This window comes from Leptodactylus fuscus, chromosome 10 (assembly GCF_031893055.1).
Source record: "Leptodactylus fuscus isolate aLepFus1 chromosome 10, aLepFus1.hap2, whole genome shotgun sequence".
Lineage (NCBI taxonomy): Eukaryota > Metazoa > Chordata > Amphibia > Anura > Leptodactylidae > Leptodactylus > Leptodactylus fuscus.
In genome coordinates, this window is record NC_134274.1 from 29,238,369 (window position 1) to 29,259,640 (window position 21,272).

Sequence of the window (21,272 nt, forward strand, 5' to 3'; positions counted from 1 at the left end):
AAGGTGGGAGGGGAATCGAGTAATGGCGCACTTTACCACGCGGTGTTCGATTCGATTCGAACATGCCGAACAGCCTAATATCCGATCGAACATGAGTTCGATAGAACACTGTTCGCTCATCTCTAATTATAATGTATTAAAGGCAATTAAGTTTATTTTCATTATTATTCATGTTTAGAAGAAAATCAAAGCTCCCGGTTTCAGAGCTTTCTTCTGATTTCACTTTCCTTTATTACTTTATTACTTTCCGCTATTTATTTCGCAGGGCCAATTTGATTGCCAGCCTTGGAAACATCACAGGCAACAATACAATTTCAATTTTCTAAAAGCAATTCTCTGAAATCCGAAGTTTTTCATTTGTAATAAGTCTAGTATATAAATGAGTCACCTGTGATCTTGAATACAACAGAATGTATGAGAAACAAAAGGGGAACAGATGTGTTTTGTGAGAAAAAGACAAATAACAGATAGAGTTCAGATTGCTCAAATTTTCCCTTCTAAATACAGACACCAATGTTTGATTGCTGACAAGGATTATACTTTACTATGGTATTTAATTAGCCTTTATGTGTCTTTGATCAAAGAAAATTCTAAATCCATGTATGCATTGTTGTGACGGAAACGAATACCATGTGAAAAAAAAAACAAAAAACAACCTCTCAAGGCTCTCTGTTTACTGCAGGCATCAGCATCAGAGACTTTAAGACTTACAAGATGTTTTCAAGCTAGGAAATCAACTTAATCAACTTGTATATTTTTCAATATCTAGTGAATAAATTACTACTCTTAAAGGGAGTCTATCGATTGAAAAATTAGACTTGTTGCAACATCGAAAGGGTTAAAACTAGAGATGAGCGAGTACTATTAGAAACTCCCGTTTCGAATAGCACGCACCCATAGGAATGAATGGACGCAGCCGGCACGCAGGGGGTTAAGCGACCGGCCGCCGGCAAAGTCTGCATGCTGGACGCTTCCATTCATTCCTATGGGTACGTGCTATTCGAAATCGCCGTTTCGAATAGTACTTGCTCTTCTCTAGTTAAAACCACCGATCGGAGCGGAGCTTCAACCGGCAATTTAGGGGGGCAGCTCGTCCTGGCTCTCTACTGTGTAACGCAGCCGAGTGCCGAGAGTAATGGCACAGCTTCTGTCAGTATTATTGTCACTAATAGTACTGAACTGAGCGCTAACATGCTACTTGCAAGGACATACTATTACTGACCTGAGCGTTAAGGGGTTAAAGGAAACCTAAAAAAACAGTGGTTCAGCTCATTTGATTTTTTTTCCTGCTATGGCATTTACCTTGTGGGAAAAATATTTTCCCACAAGTTTGTACACTTGGTGTTTTTGGACACAGCAATATGTAACACATATGTGTTTTACTTTATTTTTTGTACTTTTATATATGTTCTATATATATTATATTATTATTTAAAAAAAAAAAACACAATAACTCAGAATGTCATCTAATCTTATTTGAAAATATAATGGAATTTTCAATATAAACAACCCCCTCATTAAACTGTACATGGAAAATAGAAGTTTTAAAAAAACAAATACAAATGAAATTATGTAAATGACGAAATATTCTTTTTCTTGATTCTTTATTCATTGCTACTCACAAGAAGCTCAAAAAACATTACTGGTACTGTAATTGTGAGATATTCATGCAAATATTGAGTTTAATTCCCTGACTTTTCTAGCTGTAAACCTTTTATGGAATTACAGCCACGTCGCGGCTAAGTAAAGAGTAATCATAGCCTTGCTTGTCAACCAAGTTTTATTATAAAAACAATGCAAATGAGGAAAAAGAGCAACAGCCCAGACGACTGAATTCTACCGACAAATTGAAATTCACAATGCAAAGAAAAGTTGTATATACAGATAAATGACTACTACTACTTTATCAGGGGCAGACATATACAGGGAGCCCCTGTGCACTCATAATCTATGCTTTCAGGGCACAGTCCCTTCATTATGTCCTTTCCCGCTATGATTGACATGCACACTGTCTGGTGCACCATTATGTGAAATACTGTGGCAAGCACACTACTGTGGTGACTTCTGTGGCTGGTACATCACTATGAGGTGGTTAGCACCCTAAAGTTGTAGGATCTGTGCATTATACATGACATGGGTACTAGACTCCGTAAAGACAACTAAGAACAGCCCTTTCAGATAGTTCATGGCCAGGTGGGAATAGAGGAAGGGACCTGCATGGAGAGGGAGGTAGCTTTTTTGTGTGACAAAAGCAATTGTGATGTCCTTATTGCACAAAAAGTGTTTTATTTATATGACCCCTTGGCTCTCTGGTTGTGCTTATGGTCCAAGAAGCACAAAAATAACCGTCTGGCTGTAGTGCCAACAGAATGGAGCAGGAAAAGCCACAAGCTGAGGTCATGGTGACATTTCGCCTCATTGACTTTAATGGGATTATGTGTTTCAGGGTTGTACCACCCTGAAATGCATAATCCAGGGTGTTACACCCCCAAAATTCATCATGGACCAGTGTAACTGTGACCTAGGATTGTGGTATTTCCGGTTATTTCCACTATTGTGCTGCAACAGGCTATTGCCCTTTTGGACCCCAATACAAAATCTGTAATGTGGACCCTTATCTACCTTTTGTCATTTAGAATATATTTAAAGTGTCAGAGGGACCTTTTGGAGTTCGTCACTGTTAAGTGACTGTTACCACTTCACCTCCTATAGGTATACCCCTAGTTCCAGCTGCCGCTCTACTTGCGCTGGTTCAGACGTCTACGTATCAGTGTAGATGTCTGATGTCTGCCGAGAGAAGAGGATCACGGAGGCAGCGTTATTTTATAATACTCCAGCAGGTAGTGGCCTATCTCCAGCAGGTAGTGGCCTATTTACCAACCTCCCCGGATCTGATTACTGCCGCCCCCGTTTCCCCTTGTACTATAGGTCGCAGAGGCCGGCAGTGAATAGGCCCGGGCCAGGCCACAATCCCACTGCCGCTATTATTATACTCGGGGGTCTTTTCAGACACCCGAGTATAATAATCAGAGCCCCAGGGGAGGTGATGCCCAGACGTCACGTGGTCTGGTAGATTACCATATAGGCCCAAAGCCTGTGCTAGTGGTACCATATAGGCCCGAAGCCTGCTAGGATTAAAGAGGACCTTTCATGGGTTTGGGGCAAAGGCAGTTTTATATACCGCTGGAAAGCCGACTGAATTCAGCGCCCACATATATATGCGCCCTACCCTATATATGCGCGCAGATATGTATGTGCGCACATATTTATGCGCGCACATATTTATGCGCACACATATTTAAACGCGCACATATTTATATTTATACGCGCATATATATATATATATATATATATATATATGCACCCTACCCTGTATATGCGCGCACATATTTATATTTATGCGCACATATTTATGCGCGCACGTATTTATACGCGCACATATATATGCGCGCACATATTTATGCGCGCACATATTTATGCGCCCTACCCTGTATATGCGCGCACATATATATGCGCGCGCATATATATATATTTTCGCCCTACCCTGTACCCTACCCTGTTTATGCGTGTACATATTTATGAGCGCACATATTTATGCGCCCTACCCTGTATGTTCGCGCACATATTTATGCACGCACATATTTATGCGCACTACTCTGTATATGCACGCACATATTTATGCACCCTTACCTGTATATGCGCACACATATTTATGCGCGCACCTATTTATGCGCCCTACCCTGTATATGCGCGCACATATTTATGCGCGCACATATATATGCGCGCATATATATATTTTCGCCCTACCCTGTACCCTACCCTGTTTATGCGCGTACATATTTATGAGCGCACATATTTATGCGCGCACATATTTATGCACCCTTACCTGTATATGCGAGCACATATTTATGCGCGCACCTATTTATGCGCCCTACCCTGTATATGCGCGCACATATATATGCGCGCATATATATATATTTTCGCCCTACCCTGTACCCTACCCTGTTTATGCGCGTACATATTTGAGCGCACATATTTATGCGCCCTACCCTGTATGTTTGCGCACATATTTATGCACGCACATATTTATGCGCACTACTCTGTATATGCGCGCACATATTTATGCGTGCACATATTTACGCACCCTTACCTGTATATGCGTGCACATATTTATACGCGCACATATTTATGCGCCCTACCCTGTATATGCACGCACATATATATGCGTCCACATATTTATGCGCGCACGTATATATGCGCACAAATATATATGCGCGCACATATTTATGCGCCCTACCCTGTATATGCGCGCACATATTTATGCGCCCTACCTTGTATATGCGCGCACATATTTATGCGCGCACATATTTATTATGCTTGCATATATATGCGCGAACATATATATGTGCCCTACCCTGAATATGCGCCCTACCCTGTATATGCGCGCACATATTTATGCGTGCACATATTTATGCGCCCTACCTTGTATATGCGCGCACATATTTATTATGCTTGCATATATATGCGCGAACATATATATGTGCCCTACCCTGTATATGCGCCCTACCCTGTATATGCGCGCACATATTTATGCACGCACATATTTATGCGCCCTACTCTGTATATGCGCGCACATATTTATGCGCGCAAATATTTATGCACGCAGATATTTATGCACCCTACCCTGTATATGCGCACACATATTTATGCAGGCACATATCTATGCGCGCACAAATTTTTGCACGCACATATTTATGCACCCTACCCTGTATATGCGTTCACATATATATGCGCGCACATATTTATGCATCCTACCCTGTATATGCGCGCACATATTTATACGCGCACATATTTATGCGCCCTACCCTGTATATGCGTGCACATATTTATGCGTGCACATATTTATGCGCCCTACCCTATATATGCGCCCTACCCTGTACCCTACCCCGTATATGCGCGCACATATTTATGCGCGCACATATTTATGCGCCCTACCCTGTATATGCGCGCACATATTTATGCGCCCTACCCTGTATATGCACGCACGTATTTGTGCGCGCACATATTTATGCGCTCTACCTTGTATATGCGCGCACATATTTATGCGCGCACATATTTATTATGCTTGCATATATATGCGCGAAAATATATATGTGCCCTACTCTGTATATGCGCCCTACCCTGTATATGTGCGCACATATTTATGCGTGCACATATTTATGCACCCTACCCTGTATATGCGCGCACATATTTATGCGCGCACATAAATATGCGCCCTACCCTGTATATGCGCGCACATATTTATGCGCTCTACCCTGTATATGCGCGCACATATTTATGCGCGCACATATTTATTATGCTTGCATATACATGCGTGAACATATATATGTGCCCTAGCCTGTATATGCGCCCTACCCTTTATATTTGCGCACATATTTATGCGTGCACATATTTATGCACCCTAGCCTGTATATGCGCGCACTTATTTATGCGCCCTACCCTGTATATGCGCGCACATATTTATTCGTGCACTTATTTATGCGCCCTACTCTGTATATGCTCGCACATATTTATGCGCGCACATATTTATGCGCCCTACCCTGTATATGCGCGCACATATTTATGCGCCCTACCCTGTATATGCGCGCACATATTTATGCGCCCTACTCTGTATATGCGCGCACGTATTTATGCGCCCAGGTATTTATGCGCGCATATATATGCGCGCACATATATATGCGCGCACATATTTATGCGCCCTACCCTGTATATCCGCGCAGATATTTATGCGTGCACATATTTATGAGCGCACATATTTATGCGCCCTACCCTGTATATGCACTCACATATTTATGCGCCATACCCTGTATGTGCGCCCACATATTAATGCGCGCACATATTTATGCGCCCTACCCTGTATATGCGTGCACATATATATGCGCCCTACCCTGTACCCTACCCCGTATATGCGCGCACATATTTATGCGCGCACATATTTATGCGCCCTACCCTGTATATGCGTGCACATATTTATGCGCGCACATATTTATGCGCCCTACCCTGTATATGCGTGCACATATTTATTATGCTTGCATATACATGCGTGAACATATATATGTGCCCTAGCCTGTATATGCGCCCTACCCTTTATATTTGCGCACATATTTATGCGTGCACATATTTATGCACCCTAGCCTGTATATGCGCGCACTTATTTATGCGCCCTACCCTGTATATGCGCGCACATATTTATTCGTGCACTTATTTATGCGCCCTACTCTGTATATGCTCGCACATATTTATGCGCCCTACCCTGTATATGCGCGCACATATTTATGCGCCCTACCCTGTATATGCGCGCACATATTTATGCGCCCTACTCTGTATATGCGCGCACGTATTTATGCGCCCAGGTATTTATGCGCGCACATATTTATGCGCGCATATATATGCGCGCACATATTTATGCGCCCTACCCTGTATATCCGCGCAGATATTTATGCGTGCACATATTTATGAGCGCACATATTTATGCGCCCTACCCTGTATATGCACTCACATATTTATGCGCCATACCCTGTATGTGCGCCCACATATTTATGCGTCCTACCCTGTATGTGCGTGTACATATTAATGCGCGCACATATTTATGCGCCCTACCCTGTATATGCATGCACATATATATGCGCCCTACCCTGTACCCTACCCCGTATATGCGCGCACATATTTATGCGTGCACATATTTATGCGCCCTACCCTGTATATGCGTGCACATATTTATGCGTGCACATATTTATGCGCGCACATATTTATGCACCCTAACCTGTATATGCGCTCACATATTTATGCGCCATACCCTGTATGTGCGCCCACATATTTATGCGCGCACATATTTATGCGTCCTACCCTGTATGTGCGTGCACATATTTATGCACGCATATTTATGCGCCCTACCCTGTATATGCACGCACATATTTATGCGCGCGCATATATATATTTTCGCCCTACCCTGTACCTTACCCTGTTTATGCGCGCACATATTTATGCTCGTACATATTTATGCGCCCTACCCTGTATATGCGCGCCCATATTTATGCACGCACATATTTATGCGCCCTACCATGTATATGCGTGCACATATTTATGCGCGCACATATTTATGCACCCTACCCTGTATATGCGCACACATATTTATGCACGCACATATATATATTTTCGTCCTACCCTGTTTATGCGCGCACATATTTATGCGCGCACATATTTATGCGCCCTATCCTGTATGTTCGCGCACATATTTATACGCGCACATATTTATGCGCCCTACCATGTATATGCGCGCACATATTTATGCACCCTACCCTTTATATGCGCGCACATATTTATGCGCGCACATATTTATGCGTGTACATATTTTTGCGCCCTACCCTGTATATGCGCGCACATATTTATGCGCGTGCATATATATATTTTCGCCCTACCCTGTTTATGCGCGCACATATTTATGCACGTACATATTTATGCACCCTACCCTGTATGTTCGCAAACATATTTATGCGCACACATATTTTTGCGTGCACCTATTTATGCGCGCACATATTTATGCGTGCACCTATTTATGTGCGCACCTATTTATGCACGCACCTATTTATGCGCACACCTATTTATGCGCCCTACCCTGTATATGCGTGCACATATTTATGCACGCACATATTTATGCGCCCTACCCTGTATATGCGCGCACATATTTATGCGCTTTACTTTGTATATGCGCGCACATATTTATGCGCCATACCCTGTATGTGCGCCCACATATTTATGCGCGCACATATTTATGCGTCCTACCCTGTATGTGCGTGCACATATTTATGCGTGCATATTTATGCGCCCTACCCTGTATATGCACGCACATATTTATGCGCGCAGATATATATATATATTCGCCCTACCCTGTACCCTACCCTGTTTATGCGCGCACATATTTATGCGCCCTACCCTGTATATGCGCGCCCATATTTATGCACGCACATATTTATGCGCCCTACCCTGTACATGCGCGCACATATTTATGAGCGCACATATTTATGCGCCCTACCATGTATATGTGTGCACATATTTATGCGCGCACATATTTATGCGCCCTACCATGTATATGTGTGCACATATTTATGCGCGCACATATTTATGCGCGCACATATTTTTGCGCCCTACCCTGTATATGTGCGCACATATTTATGCGCGCACATATATATATTTTCGCCCTACCCTGTACCCTACCCTGTTTATGTGCGCACATATTTATGCGCGTACATATATATGCGCACACACATTTAAGCGCGCACATATTTATGCGCCCTACCCTGTATGTTCGCGCACATATTTATACGCGCACATATTTATGCGCCCTACCATTTATATGCGCGTACATATTTTTGCGCCCTACCCTGTATATGCGCGCACATATTTATGCGCGGCCATATATATATTTTCGCCCTATCCTGTACCCTACCCTGTTTATGCGCGCACATATTTATGCACATACATATTTATGCGCCCTACCCTGTATGTTCACGAACATATTTATGCGCACACATATTTATGCGTGCACCTATTTATGCGCGCACATATTTATGCGTGCACCTATTTATGCACGCACCTATTTATGCGCACACCTATTTATGCGCCCTACCCTGTATATGCGCGCACTTATTTATATGCGCACATATTTATGCGCCCTACCCTGTATATGCGCGCACATATTTATGCGCGCACATTTTTATGCGCGCACATTTTTATGCGCGCACGTATTTATGCGTGCACGTATTTATGCGCCCTACCCTGTATATGCGCGCACATATTTATGCGTGCACATATTTATGCGCGTACATATTTTTGCGCCCTACCCTGTTTATGCGCGCACATTTTTATGCGTGCATCTATTTATGCGTGCACCTATTTATGCACGCATCTATTTATGCGCACACCTATTTATACGCCCTACCCTGTATATGCGCGCACTTATTTATATGCGCACATATTTATGCGCCCTACCCTGTATATGCGCGCAAATATTTATGCGCGCACATATTTATGTGCCCTACCCTGTATATGCGCGCACATATTTATGCGCTTTACTTTGTACATTTTTATGCGTGCACCTATTTATGCATGCACCTATTTATGCACGCATCTATTTATGCGCACACCTATTTATACGCCCTACCCTGTATATGCGCGCACATATTTATGCGCGCACATATTTATGCGCGCACATATTTATGCGCGCACATATTTATGTGCCCTACTCTGTATATGCGCGCACATATTTATGCGCCCTAACCTGTATATGCGCGCACATATTTATGCGTGCACCTATTTATGCGCGCACCTATTTAGGCGCCCTACCCTGTATATGCGCGCACATATTTATTCGCGCACACATTTATGCGCCCTACCCTGTATGTGCACGCACATATTTATACGCGCACATCGCCTTTCCTGATCTGTGCCCCGGGTGAAGAGCTATCGGTGCCGGTACTGTAGCTCTTCACAGTCAGAAGGGCGTTCCTGACAGTCTGTCAGGAATGTCCTTCTTCCCAGCAGCGCCTATAGCGCTGTACTGTGTGAGCGGGGAGGAACCTGCTCTCATTGTACAGCGCTATAGATGCTGCTGGGAAGAAGGACGTTCCTGACAGACTGTCAGGAATACCCTTCTGACTGTGAAGAGCTACAGAACCGGCACCGATATCTCTTCATCTGGGGCACAGATCAGGAAAGCTGTCGGCTTTCCAGCGCTATATAGAACTGCCTTTGCCAAAACCTATGAAAGGTCCTCTTTAACATCGGATCCTGGAGAGGTGAGTAACAGTGTTGATTATGTTCTCTCATCTCTCCTGGTCCTCTGATTATTACACTCGAGAAGTCTGAAAAATATAGGCTGCAGGGGCCGCTGTGGGATATATATATATATATATATATATATATATATATATATATATATATATGGGTTTGATGCGTGGATAAGCGAGGAGTCAAAGATGTCTGTGTTTCAAACTTTACAGAGTCAAGTCACAGCTGAAAGAAGTGGTCATGGTGGCCCGAAGGGAAGACATGGGAAATGCAGGGAGACTTCTCCTGTGAGTATTACTGCATTGTATTAATTGTAATGCTTCCCACCCCTCCGCAGTCTGAGGCGATCAATCAAAAGATGAACAGCCCCCCCCCCCCCCCCCCCCCGCTGTCTGAGTGTGGACGATCAAAAGATGAACATCACCCCCAACAGTGTCTTTTGATCGTCTACCTCAGGCGGCAGAGAGGCTAGGTTCACCACTGCCTAGTTCTAACAAGACCCCATCAAGTGCGTCCCCACCATACAGGGGGAGCGGTAGGGGTGATCTATTATTTATTGACAGAAGGGTATTGTTCTATGGGAATATATCACTGTTATGGTGACAGGTTCCATTTAAGGTGGCAGTGGGTCCCCTTACCTATTAAACTCTAGGGCAGCAGCACAGGTTGCACCAAAAATTCAGCCCACCTCTAAACTATCCTACTATTACTGATTCGACTTGAGTTACATACACTGCAGTACTGAGTCCCTGGGTCAGAATCCAACCAGTTCTTTGCAGGCATTTATACAGTATGGTTTTTTTTTTTCTGCTGGTTGCACTAGTTTCCACCATAAAAAAACCTGATAAAGTTACTGACTACCTATTGTTGCTTTTCCTATTATGGAGCAATATTTCAAGCATATAAAACAATGGAGATGGAAATGGTTAAATACAGATCCAAATTTCAGCATTACTGTCTTATAAAGAGGAACTACAGCTCCGTAAAACTCAGCAAAGAAAATAATTCACAGATACATCTCCAGCAATACCAACGACTTCTATTACTAATAATGTAATAGTATAGTAATAGGCTGGCCGTACATGTCCTACTTTTCCTCACTTACTGTATGGCTGAATTTGTTCATTCTGGTTAGACTAGTTTTGGCTCCTGCTCATTAATTCCGTTACATTCTCTATCACAGTTAGTAAACACATGAAAAAAGCCGAAATTATTAAAAATCAATCTTCTTAATAACATTCTGACATACCAGTTTTTCCTACATATAATGTTGGCGTAATAATGATAGAATTTTACATGGTTATGTACTTTTAAAAATTATATTTCTCGTTGAAAAAGGTTCTTATTTATTCGGCACGTTGAACTTTAGTGAATAATACATTTGCAATGCAGCTCTGGGGGAAAGTAAGATGACTCTTCACGATTCTCCATTTTTCATTTTTTAAATAAATTATGGAACATAAAAGATTTCTAAAATGTTCTTCATATCTCCTACTGATTCAGTATGCAAAGAATATAGAGGCACATGAAAAACGGTGAATATCACAGTATACAATTTAAACCACTATGCAGACTAGAAAGTGGGCATACGGAATTGTACATTTCTAAAACTTGCAAAACTGACCTTTAGCTAAACAAAAAGCTTTAAAAACTGTTACAGCCATGCCTGAACTTTACTGACAAGTAACAAAGGAAATCTGTGAAACCATAAACCTTTAAAGGATTGTTTGCCAAATGCTTTTACTGTGCTTTCGCCTTTTCGGAATTCTAAAATATTTTTTCTGCATTTTAGAACATTCTCTTTTATACGTATCGGTATAATGATGGCTTATTGGAATTTTTGTTTCTTGAAATAAATAAACATAATAGCCGGGGGCTATAAACTGATTGTGTGACAACTACTTAGGTTTCAGTATAATGCACAAAATAGAATAATATCTCTTTTTGTATGGAACGTCTTAGATTCAATACAATATATTCAATAATCATGACTGTTGCGGCGTGACCGGTCGTCTGGAACTGGGTGACCACTTCCTCTGTGCTGAGGCTTCAAGACGGTGGTCATTTTAAATTCTTCTGTGTGTGTGTGTCAATGTGGACATACTTCAAAAAATGTGTAAAGTTGATCTCCTCCATATTCAGTGCTTACATTTTAGACCTATTTCTCTACTTTTTTTTTCCCCCTAGATCCAAATGTACTGTATGCTATGCAAAGTAATGGAATATATCTATGTCCCTCTGCACATTAAGGTAAAATATGAACCCAAGGTACAGTCCGTCCGAACTTATTTGGTATATAAATATTACATTATAATTTCTTTAAGATTGCTTAAAAAGACAATTTATCTTAAAAAAAAAAAGTAAATCAAGTTTTCAATTATAAAAATATTACACTAATAAAACAAATATATTTTTATAAATAGAAGTCAAAGGGCAGTGTAAAACATCCCTGTACCTGTGATGACTTTTATCTTAAAGAGGTTGTACAGCAAAAAGATGACCCTTGTAATTCTTAGATAAGCTGGAGGCAGTGAAAAAAAAATCATATTCTCCTTTTCATGGTGCTCTGGTGCCTCCCAGCGCGGTCCGTTCTTCCCGGTCCAGTGTAGAGGTGTGGCGGAAGTCCCAGTAACACATGATTGCTGAGGCCAATCAGCAGCCTCAGCGAAGGGCAGGCAATGTCACTACCTGTGACATCATGTGTCTCTTCCTGAGGCTGCTGATTGGCCACAGTGGAACTCGGGAAGAGACCCATAAGAAGACGCCAGAGTAGAAGGACCGGACCATGCTGCGAGGACAGCGGAGCAGTCGGAGACAGGTGAGTATATTAAAAAAAAAAAAAAAAATCCTAGACAACCTCTTTAAGATTTATGTTTCAAGATCAGTTCCAACTCATTTGAATAGGACCTAAGCTGCAGTGAATCTGTTCTACCACTACATTGAAAACAGTACTGTCTGCTTTTTTCTTCATTCTCTGCATGTCAGTTGCTATTTGAAGAGGGTAGTGGGTATTATACCACCACATATCTGAAATTTGTGGGCAGTCTTTAGGTCTGGTCATCAATATTTTAGTCCAAGAAACCCTTTAGGACTTGGGAGGTGCCTGAAGCATGAATATACATGGTGACCGCTTATATTTCATTCTCTTTAACTTTAAATGGATGTAACTTGACAGCAGGCAATGGAGAGAAAATTACAGAGAAGTGAAAATATCTATCTTGGAGAATTGACACAGTTTATAAATAAATAATTTATGGATTATAGTGGCAACCAAATGAGCACAAGATGTTTAAAAATACAGTGACCGTTTTTTTCCAGTGAAATCTGTCCACATTGTACCAAGAAAAAAAAAAAAATTGTGATGAGTTACATATAGAAAACCCCTCCACTACATAGCAATGCATTCTGAACAATTATGTATTAATATATTCAACAAAGAGTAAAGAATAATCACTGATGATATTGAGGTTCAAGACACAAACAAGCCTCAAGGTCATGAACTTACCCTCAATCTGAAAGAACACTGTGTAGCCTTCAAAGAAACCAGTTCCCGATTCTCAGTATTACACTGAGACCTCTGTCATATCCCGTGATCGTAGTGATGACAGAGTAGCCTGGGGACCTGCAAAGCATGCAGAAATAGTGGTGATGGCTGGACTGCTGTCACCCAGTAATAATATTCATTTATAGTCATTACATTTTACCAGTGTAGAAAAAGGAGGGCTATAAGTGGAATAAATCATTTCAGTGGAGAACCTCTTTTAAAGGGCGTTGAATGCTTAGTAGCAGAGTATAAAATAATATATAATTTGATACAAAATTGTTTGCTGATTTACCTGTTTTGTATAACAACATTGTGATCAAGACTTGTGAAGCACATAATTTATTGTACATGATATCTTATTTTATAGTCATGGGAAATTGACCAGAGTGACTTCTACATACGGTTTACATATAATTTTATGATTTTTTTTCTTAACATAAGTGTAATGTAGTCAGGTATTGAACCCTGCCTGGCATAATTGACCATAATGTGGACTAAAATATCCATGTATGCATAGCTGCAAAATTCATTCATGACACCATCTCCATTCAACTGTTATTCGACCAGCAACCTACACTCACCGGCCACTTTATTAGGTACACCATGCTAGTAACGGTTGGACCCCCTTTTGCCTTCAGAACTGCCTCAATTCTTCGTGGCATAGATTCAACAAGGTGCTGGAAGCATTCCTCAGAGATTTTGGTCCATATTGACATGATGGCATCACACAGTTGCCGCAGATTTGTCGGCTGCACATCCATGATGCGAATCTCCCGTTCCACCACATCCCAAAGATGCTCTATTAGATTGAGATCTGGTGACTGTGGAGGCCATTGGAGTACAGTGAACTCATTGTCATGTTCAAGAAACCAGTCTGAGATGATTCCAGCTTTATGACATGGCGCATTATCCTGCTGAAAGTAGCCATCAGATGTTGGGTACATTGTGGTCATAAAGGGATGGACATGGTCAGCAACAATACTCAGGTAGGCTTTGGCGTTGCAACGATGCTCAATTGGTACCAAGGGGCCCAAAGAGTGCCAAGAAAATATTCCCCACACCATGACACCACCACCACCAGCCTGAACCGTTGATACAAGGCAGGATGGATCCACGCTTTCATGTTGTTGACGCCAAATTCTGACCCTACCATCCGAATGTCGCAGCAGAAATCGAGACTCATCAGACAAGGCAACGTTTTTCCAATCTTCAATTGTCCAATTTCGATGAGCTTGTGCAAATTGTAGCCTCAGTTTCCTGTTCTTAGCTGAAAGGAGTGGCACCCGGTGTGGTCTTCTGCTGCTGTAGCCCATCTGCCTCAAAGTTCGTCGTACTGTGCGTTCAGAGATGCTCTTCTGGCTACCTTGGTTGTAACGGGTGGCTATTTGAGTCACTGTTGCCTTTCTATCAGCTCGAACCAGTCTGGCCATTCTCCTCTGACCTCTGGCATCAACAACGCATTTCCGCCCACAGAACTGCCGCTCACTGGATGTTTTTTCTTTTTCGGACCATTCTCTGTAAACCCTAGAGATGGTTGTGCGTGAAAATCCCAGTAGATCAGCAGTTTCTGAAATACTCAGACCAGCCCTTCTGGCACCAACAACCATGCCACGTTCAAAGGCACTCAAATCACCTTTCTTCCCCATACTGATGCTCGGTTTGAACTGCAGGAGATTGTCTTGACCATGTCTACATGCCTAAATGCACTGAGTTGCCGCCATGTGATTGGCTGATTAGAAATTAAGTGTTAATGAGCAGTTGGACAGGTGTACCTAATAAAGTGGCCGGTGAGTGTATTTGTTGGCTGAAAGTGGTTTGTAATCCTTGAGGATAAACTTTCATTGATTACCTTTAATGTTTTGTTATTTGTATTGTGGAATTGACATTTACTCAAATCCACTTTTCTTTGCATATGATTTTAGTGATGGATGTAAAAAGATATTTTGGAAGGTTCTCATACAGATATATTTTCAGTGCCAGTTTTGCACAAGGAAAGCTAAACGTGTCGCACTCTTATAAAGTGAACAAATTGTAAGTGATCATTAATAGAATAGGCACTTTAATTTAACAACTGCTTCATCCGAACTTGTAAATGATGGATTAATATAGAGAATGTTAGTACATTTCCAACATCATGCATAATGTATTGTTCTGGAGTTTACTGTAGTTTTAGGTTAATAGCATTTGTACCAAGTTATTAAGATATGATATTTGCTGTAGTTTGCTACTCAATATAGTTTAGAATTGTTAACTACATTACAGGAAACAAAAGGGGAAGAAAAGGTCAATATAGAGCCAGAGGGGAAAGCTAAATAATGGTGACAGCACACAACCAAGTCACATAAGATTGAATATTATGGAACAGCAATAGAAACAATTAAACATTAAGATTGAGGGTCCTGTTGATATGAGCTTACAATTTGAGGAAGTGGGCATGACAAAAAAAACTGGTGCAGCCATCTTATATATAAACATAGGTAATATACATAAACTGTCTTAGCCAATCAGCAACTATTACAGGTGTATGAAAAGGTATGAAGTCCATTTACATGGCCATGTCTGTAGTTTGTTGGGTACTGAATAGTAACTTGCTCTTTCTGGTACCCCAGGTGGCAGTGGGTACCAGGGTACTACGGGGGGGGGGGGTGCTATTGTTCTCACTGAGTTCATGCCTTCGTGATGGACACTACTAATCAGATAGTGACCATTACTATGGCAGTACCAATCAAGAAAAAAAATACAACACCACCCAGATATACAAGAAAACAGTAAATTAAATCTATTGCAGTCTGAAACAGTCCATTAGAACCTATAAAAATTACAATAAAAACACATTAATAAATATAAACTATAATTATATTTGCCTCTTCTAGTCTAGTGCTGATTTTCCTGAGCAGTAAACCAGCCTGTGTAAGTTCATTGGCTGATTCACGACGTGTACTTGGAGTTAATAATCTTCAACTACAAATACTTTCAAGAGTAGGCCAATTAACCCTAAAAAATCCAGTTTTTGAAGTACAGAACATCCAAATGTGTCAATTGTGGCCCTTCTTAAGAGCTCCATATACAATAAGGCAGGGACTGTTTCAAACTAAGAAGACCCTGCACTTGAGGGGTTAACCCAGTCATGTCATGACCCAGAAAAACGCCTAATAAAGAGTCCCAGCACTCTGGCTGGTCTAAGGGTAACTCTGACTTAAATGACCAAGATGTAGATGGTGGCTGGCTATTTAATAGTTATATAACTACCCCCTTTTTTTCAGTAATATAGTCATATAAATCCTAGTAGCCACATTTATGGCACATTAAGCTATGGCATGAACCACAATTCTCGATCATGTTGAGGCTCAATTCACCTGAACACAGGGACTCCTTCAGTTACAAAAAGTCCCTGCACTGAGGTCACTTACAATTCATTAACCAACTTTGGAAAGCCACTCAAGACTACAAATAATCAGCAGTAAATTAAAATTTGAAGAACTAGGGTAGTATTAGAATACCTCAGGGTGTCCTAGTACTGTAAATTCAGAACAACTTTATTCAGACCAGAAGGAATCCTGAGTCCAAATCCTCAAAATATGAGATGAAATTAATTTTGAAAGGTTCATTCATCTCTACTAATATTCTCTTGGCATTAGCCAAACCAAGGCTTGTCCCTCAGACTGCCAGATAGATAAGAATGAGTTGTCACTGCACAAAACAAGTTTATCAAGTTGTATCAGAAGTTTGACGTTATGGTTAGTGAGGTGGAATAAAGCTTGCATGTAGATACTCTGTCATGGAATTCTGTGCCATGAAGCTTCCAGTTCACAATTTATGGGCTAATGCCAGAGGAGAGTTGCAACTTTGCAGTTATTGCGTCCTCTGACGAGTGGTGACTTATATGCACATTGTACCATGTTCCTTAGAGCTGGGTGACGGTAACTTTATATGGGCTGATTTGCTGTGGTCCCTAAATCTTCTACTCTACATCAATATCTCTCACCGTTGATCACAAAATACTGAGGATGTATGGGATTTCACAAACTGACTTGTTGCAGCAGTAGTATTCTACTATAGTATCACACTTGAAATCGGTATGAATTTTTTTTTTTTATTATCCATTCTAAGCCCTGCTCTATCTGCCCTGCTTGTTCTATATACCCAGTGGCTGCTTAGGAATTAGCTGCTTTTAAGGCAAATGAGATCCAGGGTTTAGTTTCGCTGTTATTCGAAAAATCAGCTTCAATGTATTTTAGCATTGTTGCTCATATCTGTCGTTTGCAGTTCATCTTTTCAGATTTGTTAGCGTTGGCATCCTTGAAATCCTGCTAATGGTTACATAAAATATATTCATGCAAATTCTTTAAATTTATACATCACATTGAGTATGTAGGGGCATTTGAGCAGATATAAAAAAAAGAATTTGATGTATGAGATTGCATTTTAGAAATTGACCTTTAATTGTACATATGTTAGAGTTGCTGACTCTTCTCTGTGCTCCAAGCCTAAATTGTCTGCATAAACTAATTTGTTAATTACAGATCCATTTAAGTGATGACATTACATAAAGCATAATATTAAGCTATTATGACTCTTTTGGAGAAACCTACATGAATAAAGGCCCAGCATACCATCTCTAGCACATTACAGAACATCCCCTAACCGACCGTTAATATTCTTTTCTCGAAAAGTTTTATAATAAAAGGAGTATTATGCAAGAATTGAAAGTTACTGAGGTGTGATATACCTAGTTAAATTACCTATGGCAATTTAGTCAAATGGCCTTGTGAATTTGTATGGCTTGAGATTAGCATTCGAAGACTGAATAGTTTAAAAGCTAATCTATTTGTTACAGTGCGTGCTGCTTTATAGCGCACTTTCTCCATGCCAGCGTGAACATTCCCTTCTTAATGTATCACATCTGTTCATTGTAATTTAGTGATTATGTGGAAGCCTTCCTTTTTCTCCTTGTTTATCTTAAAAAGGACAATTGGAGACTTCATTTGCATTAGACATAAATTAAGGTCTTCATTTGTAGAAGATTTCGTAGCAGATTTATCTTTTCACTTCAGATTTGTTTAATCTTTGCTGGAAAAAAAAAGTTTATTTGCATTGTCTGGAGTTCATACAAAGGCAGTTATGAGGCTAGAGCAAATCATTTAGTGCACTCGGGAGTAAGAGTAATTGTATGCTGGCAGAGGATGAATAGAAGCCATGTGGTTCATAGATGAATGCTTATCTACAGTTTGGAACTTGCTATCTATGTATGAATCTAATTTCTATCTCTATCAACATGCAAGCAAGTTTTGTCAGCACTGTCAGACTAAAATGGAAATGTCAGGTTTAAGTAGGATAGAAGATGAAGTTTAGCACGGCGGCTCAGTGGTTAGCACTGGACTCCTGGGATCAAATGCTGCCATGGACAACATCTTCACAGAGTTAGTATGTTCTCCCTGTGTTTGCATGAGTTTCCTATGGGTACTCCAGTTTGCTCCCACACTCCGAAGATCTACTTATAGGGAATGTAGATTGGGACCCAATATGGGGCAGTGTCTGACAATGTCTGTGAAAGCACTGCAGAATATGATGGCACTATACAATTAAATGGATACCAGAAGGCATAAAGGGGTTAAATATTTTAGTGAGATGAGTAATGACAGCCAGTGAGAGAGACCAGATTATGTTTGATGGCATAGGATCACTAATGTGAGTAGTGGGGGAGAAAAAAAAAAGAGTTGCAAGACTTCTTTCGGAATACCTCTTTTCTAAAGAAGTACACAGTGGGCCATAAGTATGGATACAACCAGATACAATGGAAGTGGTTGTTGATATCACCTTACCGTTTGTGGCATTTTAGTACATGGGAGGGGGAAACATTTGAGGCGGGTGGCACCCATGTTTCCCCCCTCCTATGTACTAATATGCCACAAATGATAAGGTGATATCAGCAACCACTTCCATTTTATCTGGCAGTATCCATACTTATGGCCCACCCTATAGTCCTGAAAGTGATGATGCAGCCCCCCACAGAGCCCTGATCTCAACATTAGTAAGACTGTCTCAGATTACATGAAGAGACAGAAGGATTTGAGCAAGACTACAGCCACCGAAGATTTGTGGTTTATACAATGTTTCCAGCTATTGAGTTACTGCTGTTTTGAAGGCAAAGTGTGGTCGCACCAAATATTGAGGAGATTTCTATTTCTCTTTTATTCATTCACTTTACTTTTGTCACTTACAAAATTCTATTAACCCTTGAAATAATTTTTACGTTGCAGCATCCCTATGCCTAGAACTTTTGAACAGCACTGTATTAGACTTATTACTTCAGTTTTTATAATTTGTTAATATTCTTTAAAATCCGATTTTAAATAATTGTGGAGAAAACTTAACGTACCTAAAACCCTGGCCACCGGTGAGTTAATGAAATAATGAAAGAATCTGATAAGTGTTGTTGTTTTTCCTTCCTTGGGGTAAGACGGTTGATGTTTATTGTTTAATTTATTTTTCTAAGCAAGAATTGTATCCGGAGTCTCTGGTCAGCATGCAGATTTCCTTTTCAGTAAATAAAATCCACTTTCCCTAGACATTTTGCTCAGTGTGTTCCATGCTACAAATGAACAGCGCTTTGGTATGACTTTGCCTTAACTTTGATTTAACCTCTTTTTTCCCTTTTGTTGTTAATGGCATCTACTTTGTACATAAATATCAATCTCGGGGACAGTCCTATAATTCACAGTATCATTTGTTCGTTGCTGATTTACTGCATTCTCTGTTGCTGAAGTAATTGGGAAGAGAACACATGAAAAAAGAAAAAAAAGTGCAATGAAGCAAGACCGTTCATTTAATCCACCGTTATATTGGGTAACCAAAAGGCAAAGCATTGTGTAGTACAAACATATTCCAAATATATACTATATCTAATAAATCAGCAGTGGCGTGCCAATTTGAATTAAAAATTCAAAGATGAGGAACTCGGAGTGCCAGTCAAAAATTGTAAGGCTGATGACCCCTATACTAAAGTCATATAGCACAAATCAAAACATAGAGGTGCTGTCATACTGCACTCCCAGCCACATATGTTTACCGCTATTTGCCTGGGTACACGTGTTCTTTTCCATTAGAAGCAATGTAAGTACATGTGTAACCCGCAGTTAGCGGTAAATGTATGTGACTGGTAGTAGAATGAGGTAACACCTGTAGGGGGTCCCACCCTATTTACCTGGATGCTGCATCTAATCCCCAGCCGCCAGTACCTTCACTTTTCTTTAAGTAAAACATGGATTAATTTCAGCCATATTTAATTCCTTGCTGTGCGGTAACAGGAATTAATAGGTTTTCACATTTATACCAAGAGACAGAACTGTTGCCTGGGGACTAGATTTGGCTATAGCTGCATCTGGGTATACCGTGTGTCACCACCTGGAAAGAAACACCCTAAGGCTGAGGCCCCACATTGCAGAAATGCAGGGTTTTTTTTTGTTGTTGCAGATTTTGCTGCGTTCTTCTGTACCAATGCCAGAATTGGATTGAGCAGAAGGGAGACTTATAAGAAGGTTCCTAGATATTTCCCATTCTTTTTGTAGCCATTTTTGACTTTGGCTCAAAAAATTGCTGCGAAATCTGCAACAAATATGCTGCATTTCCACAACATGGTGCCTCAGCCTTAGGGGAGCAGCACACAACCAGCGGCATACTGTCCCACACTGTAATTGATACGGGGCAGTATGTTGCTTGGAGGAAGGGAGTCCTAGTATCATAGATGACTATACTGCCAGGAGTCCCACTCTCAGCATGAAGTTCATTTGCTGCACCCCTTAAGTCTCCTGCACAAAAAATGGCACGGATGTAGCTTTCACTGAGTTATGAATGAAAAATAAATTGACAGCGCTGCAAATGC